Below are 6,000 nucleotides of genomic sequence, written 5' to 3'. Positions count from 1 at the left end.
GCATTTGCTTTTGCAGCCTTTCCTGCCTTTGCTGCTACTGTACCTTTCACTCAAAGCCCTCGTGCTTCCCTGCGTGATGGAGAAGCTGGTTATCCCTTTCACCTAAAGACCTTGTTACATCAAAAAGCCACCCGTAACGATCTGGATGTCCCTTTTATCATAATACCTGTCTTTATTAGTCATGCTGGAATTAAAAAAAGAAGAATAAAAGGAAAGGAAGGAGGACAGGCAGCCCGCATTCCTCCTTGCCCTCCTTTTCCCAGCCGGCCCCCGGAGCCCCCTCAGCTACACCGCGAGGCAGCCCGGAGGCAGCTCTGACAGCCCGGGGTGCCGCACAGCCCGGAACTGCCGTGCCCGCGCCCCCGGCCCCGCAGGACGCCGTGCCCTGCGCAGCCTCCGCAGAGCAGCGCTGCGGTGCGCGGCGCGCAAGGGCCCGGGGACATGCGCACTCTCCGCGGACATCGCTCGGCGCTTCTCCTCCGCCTCCCCCGGGCGAAAGAGGAGGAGAGAAGGAGGAGGGAGGAGAGAGCCGCGCGCCGCAACTTGCTGCTGCTCCTCCCTCGCCGCTGCCCGGCCCCTGCGGGCTGCGCTCGGCGGGCAGCGCTCGGCGGGAGGCGGTAGCCGGGGCGCGCCCCGCCGCGGGGCCGGCGCCTGCCGGTGAGTTGGGGGCGGTGCGCGAAGTTGCTGCGTCTGCCTGTGTGTATGTATGTATGCGTATGTGTGTGTGTCCGCGGGGCGCTGCGCGGGGCTGCGCGGCCGCGGGGCTCGGCTGGTGGCTTCTGGGCTCGGCTGGTGGCCGCGGGGCTCGGGACGCACCGCCGGCTGTCCCGGTCCGGCCGCGCTCCCCGACTTGCCCTCACCCGGCGGCCATTTGGTGCCGGGGTCGGTCCGGCGGCGGCCGCAGGTGCAGCGCGGCGCGGGCTGCGGGAGGAGCGCGGCGCGGGCTGCGCTGCGGCTCGGCGGGCTGGGGCTGCTGCCAGGCGGCCCCGAACTGCGTTTCCATTCACATCCCGTTACGTGGTGACAGAGTGTAGTTTGTTGCGCGGTGGCATCTGCTGCTCGTCTCGGGAACTCTTGGAGAGGATGAGATCGGCAGGGGAAGGTAGGGGCTGCCGTTCAGAGCGTGGCAGAGTGCTGCGAGCGGCAGCGGGTCCGAGCGGATCGCCCTGGCTGCCGCTTGGAGCATCTCTTTCTCTCAATGCCTCTGACGGGGAAGAGCCCGGCGCGCGGTCGTGGCGGAAAGTTGTGCAGCGTTACGCGCGCTGATGGACCCGATTATCTAAATAAAGAAACCCAATGATTTATAGGTGTCTGAGCTGTAATGCTCTGAACGATAGAGCTCTTTAACCTTTCTTTCTAATCTGTCCCTCAGAGATTTGGTTTTAAGCAGAGCGATACATCATCTGTGGTGCTGAGTACTTGAGTTGATTACATTTGTAAAAGGAATGGGCTTTGAAATAATACCGAGCCATTAAGCAACAAATGCAGAAAAAGTGTGTGAGAGAGAAAGAGCAGAGATAACATTCAGGCAGGAAAGATTTTTTTCCCCTTCCTAGCAGACAGGCTCGATTAACTTTTATCTGGAGTTCTTATTATATTAAGCTAAAAAGAAGAAAAAAAAGTGCTGTGTTAAACCGGCAGCAAGTGCTCTTGAAATCTGCCTCAGCTGTAGGTAAGTCGTGATTGGAGCTGCGTTCATTCAGGGACTGTGCAGAAGCACTGCTGAAGATATCAGAGGTGTATTTGGAAGTAGTTTGTTGTTGCATCTGTTTCCCATAGACAGTGCAGAAGCAGAAATATCAAATTGCTGGGTTTCTTATTCTGCATCTTTAAAATTAAATCCTGATGAGTATCCCTGTATGTTAGATGTGCAGCTAAGTTAGAGCAAAAGTGCCTCCTTTCACTGGGAAAGGGATTCATTCAGCTCTGAGCTTCTTTAACAAGGGCCACATTCCGCAGCCTGCAGAGCATCTTGTGTAAGGGGAGAGTCTTTTGCTCCTGTTGAAAAACAATAGTGAGCACAGTATGTGCAGCTTTTTGCAGGCCAAAAATACAAAAGCGGCTTTATCTTTAACCGGTATTTCAGCACAGCATTTTATTAACATAAAATCAATATTCAGGTCAGCAATGAGGATCTGCAACTTCTGAAAGAGAAACTGGTCTGAAGGCAGAACAGTGAGTAAAGGTTGTGGGATGTGGCCCTACACAAGCACACCTATCTTTTACTAAGTTCCTTTTGTGAAATGTCATATAGTGAGGAACACATTTTAAGGCGCTGCTCCTCAAAACCCTCATTGCCAGGCTCTTGAACGTGCCTTTAGGTCATGCATTGTATGCAACTGACTGCTACTCCAGAACTACACTCTGAATTTATCCTACTATTAAAGTTACATTGATCAGAAAGTGGTAACTGGATTTCAAGTCCGAAATAAGGAATGCTGAATATCTCAAGCTAATTTACATTTTAAGAAGCACTATGCCGAGGAATCCACAGGAAACGCATTGAGTTTTCTTTGCTGGCTGTGCAGTGGCATTTCGTTAATGAAGGCTCTTTCCCGAGGCTGACTTCATTGGCACACAATGGAGTTAAATCTGTTTATCAGCTCGTTGATGGTGCTGGTAAAGTGCTGGAGAGCTCAGTGGGTGGAACAGGACACAGCCCTCCTCTTTCCAGTAGAGAAGGGGAATGGAAAATGGAAGGGCTTTTTCAAAGTAGTTCCAACACTATCATTTGTAACAGCAAAATGCAATGCAAGAATAAGATTAATAGACCAACTAGGCTCAAAGACATTGTTTAACATTTAATTGAAACCATAAATCATTCAAACAGCATTATCCAGGCTCCTGCAGTGATGCTTCTGCTTCCAGGTGTTGAGAACCCTACAGATTTCACTACTGGGATGTGCAGTGCTGAGGGGCCAGCAGCTCATCCTCAATGCCCCTGAACTCCACTGTGGTCAGGAGCCATCACTGAGCTGTGGGTCACCAACCTGTGGCTCCCCCCTCAAGTGGAAATGTTAGTGGGATGAATGGCTGTGGCCCTGCTGAATGAGATTGGTCACAAGGCTATGGCTGCTTGCTTCTCGTCCTCATGTCCTGAGCACGCAGGGGCTGTCTTAGTGCCGTCAGTTGTAGTCTTTATGTGTATTGCAGTGCTACAAATGACTGCTGTGGTCAGGGAGAAAGTTCAGGGCAGCTTCTTGTTCAGTTAAGACCACAGGTTTCTAAATGTTTATATCATAGAATTGTAGACTCTTGAGCTCAAGGGTCACTGAGTCCAATTCCCAACTCCACACAGCAACATTCAAAAATCAAACCCTATATATGAGAGCACTGTCCAAACACTCCCTGAACTCCGGCACTCAGGCCGTGCCCACTGCCCTGGGCAGCCCGTTTCATGCCCTCCGGTGCAGAACCTGTCCTTAACCCCCACCCACCCGTCCCCTGACGCAGCTCCATGCCGTTCCCTCGGGCCCTGTCGCTGTCACACAGAGCAGAGCTCAGCGCTGCCCCTCCGCTCCCTGTGAGGAGCTGCCATCAGGCCTCCCCTCGGCTCCTCTGCTCTGCGCTGAGCACACACAGGGACCTCAGCAGCTCCTCATACACCTTTCCCTCTTGACTCATCACCATCTTTGTAGCCCTCCGTTGGATGTTCTCTTAATAGTTTTATGTCTTATGTTGTGGCACCCAAACCTGCACCCAGTGCTCAAGGTGAGCCTGCAAGGAGTTGAATGGTCCGGTACTTTCAGCGAGCACCACAGTCAGCTATTGCTTACTGGCCAACATGTGGAATGGGAAGCACTGCATGCTCATTTGTGTAATGCAGCCGGCAGTAAGTTCTAGGCTTGGAAACCACTCTATGCTCATGAGGACTTGTGGAAGCCCTGTAGAAGTGCATGGATACAGCAGCTGCAGCCTTAAGACTCCAGTGCAGAGTTACTGCAGATATCTTCAGTTACTGTTGTCCATCTCTATCCTAATAGTGTCTCTCTCTGAGTGGCTGTGCCGTGCCAGGGACTCTCTGCAGGTCTCCCATGAGCACACGTGACACATCCCAGGGCCTCCCAGCTCTCAGAACCCTGTGCTGGGCAGGCAGCACTGCATTGTACAAGCTGTTCATGGACTCCGGTCAGCAGGAACTTCCAGGTGCTCAGTACCATACTTGAAGCATATGCTGCAAACCCCCACACAGTTTAACTGTGCTTTTCTTTAGTGGGAAAGCATTTTTTTTACAACACTGTCTCCACAGTTACTTGAGCAAACTGTGGTGCCCGAGCCAAGAGCATCAGTCAAATTTGACAAAGACCATACCCCTCTTTGGGAATGGACACAGTTTCCTATGGCCCAATTCAGTGGCACAGCGTAGGGGCAACTGGGTACGTGCAGTCCCCATAGCAGCTCCTGCATCAGGCTACTGAGTGACCAGGTGAAAATGAGGGGCAGGAGGCATTTCTTCATTTTGTGAGTGTGGTATATCCAAGGTTTAATTAAAACAGTGATGGTGGATTGTTAGGGCAGATAAATACTGCCTTGTTACAGCCCTCTTGGGTCATATGTAAGCAGTGTTCGTTTTAGAAAGGATGAATGAACAGTCAGTGTGGAGGATAAAGATCAGCATTGTTAATTGCGATCGAAGTCTTCCGTGGGAAAGTATAAACTCGTGAGGAATGATACTTCCATAAATGTCATTTAAATATTTACATAACTCAGGGATAAAATTTCTATATTAAAATACAAAGTCATGTTTGGGATCCTGTTGGCAATAACTGGGACTTAGACAGCTGGGCTTGGTTGGTGGTTAGTACACTGATTTCTTCTGTGTTTCCGAATGCTTTGCTTGTCTGGATGAGGAGCTGCGAGATATGGTTTAGTAGCTCGTGGTAGCAATGGTCATGAGAAGACGGTTGGACTAGATGATCTTATAGGTCGTTTCCAACCTTATGATTCTGTGATTCTATGATTCTAAAAGTAATCAAGAGCTCTTCTTCAGTATGGAAAGCCCTTAACTGTTCTTATTTAAGAAAAGGGGGGTTTAATTTTGTTTTTTAGATACTTGGGAAATTATATTCGCATAAACTCTTGTGTTTCAGGTGTGATTAACTTTTACTTTTTGGTACAGTATAAGAATGCAAGTCACCATTATCTAAGCTTAGGTGCATAGTGGTTGATCACCCACTGAAGCTTCTGGCTGTTGATAAGTCTGCAGAGTGGGGAGGAATTGCTCCATGTGGGAAAGATTTTTCTCACCCACCATAAATAACTGGAAATGGTAGGAAATGTTCCTACACTGCTCATTGATGTTACAGTTCTCACAGAAGTTTCTTTTGTCCCTTTCCAGTTCTCAGAATGTGATACAACCCTTGAAAAATTCTGTCTACTTTCATGTAAACATGATGAAGATGAACCTTTGAGAACATAGCTTATGTGGATAAATAAACTAGCTTGGCCAGCGTAAATCTTTTCATCTAACTTCAAGAGCTACTGTATTGAAGTAAATATAGATGTACTTAATGTGCTCCTTTCATCCAAATACATAACAAACACTCTAATCTACTGCAAACAAACCTAAAATGAATTTCTAAGTGGTTTTCTTCTTGGTACTGGACAAGTTTAATCTAGCTAGGGTAGGACAAGAGTGGACATTACTCCTGGAATTGTCGAAGTGCTGAGGTGAGTGCTGATCTAAACAGGAGGGGTGGAGAGCACATGGTAGACCTAGCTCTTCTGCAGTTCTGTGAAAGAGGAAGAAAGTGCTTGCTCTAGAGTATGTTTCTGATGAGCTTGTTCCCACAATCATCCCTTGGAAGGCAGCTTGCAGATGACTCTTGGGTTGAAGAACCTGCAGTGTTCCTGCATGCCTCCCCCCTCAGCAGCCACACAGCTGAGAGCCTGAAACCAGGTTGCACCACAAGAGCCCTGTCCCCACTGGGTGTGACTTGCATGAGCCCTCTCCACGCAGTGTCTGTAGGGCTGCCTGCGAGGCAGCTGCACGTGGCATGC

At 49.8% G+C, this 6,000-nt stretch overlaps 1 protein-coding gene across 4 annotated transcripts in view; it reads left to right on the top strand.

Annotated features, from left to right (window-relative positions):
• Positions 1-505: 505 nt before the first annotated feature.
• Positions 506-6,000, top strand: part of PAG1 (phosphoprotein membrane anchor with glycosphingolipid microdomains 1) — a 107,832-nt gene continuing 102,337 nt past the window's right edge. For 3 of the 4 annotated variants that reach the window (XM_085221335.1, XM_085221338.1, XM_085221336.1), the window contains exon 1: positions 506-657. The gene's annotated coding sequence lies outside the window, so the exon portion shown is untranslated. Of the gene's footprint in view, positions 658-681; positions 701-6,000 lie in introns of those variants that run through there. The other variant, XM_085221337.1, reaches the window with a different exon arrangement.

Source organism: Meleagris gallopavo, chromosome 3, assembly GCF_905368555.1.
Source record: "Meleagris gallopavo chromosome 3, MGAL_WU_HG_1.1, whole genome shotgun sequence".
Taxonomy (NCBI): Eukaryota; Metazoa; Chordata; class Aves; order Galliformes; family Phasianidae; genus Meleagris; species Meleagris gallopavo.
The sequence above is the reverse complement of the archived record's forward strand: the minus strand, read 5'-3'. Positions and strand labels throughout refer to the sequence as shown.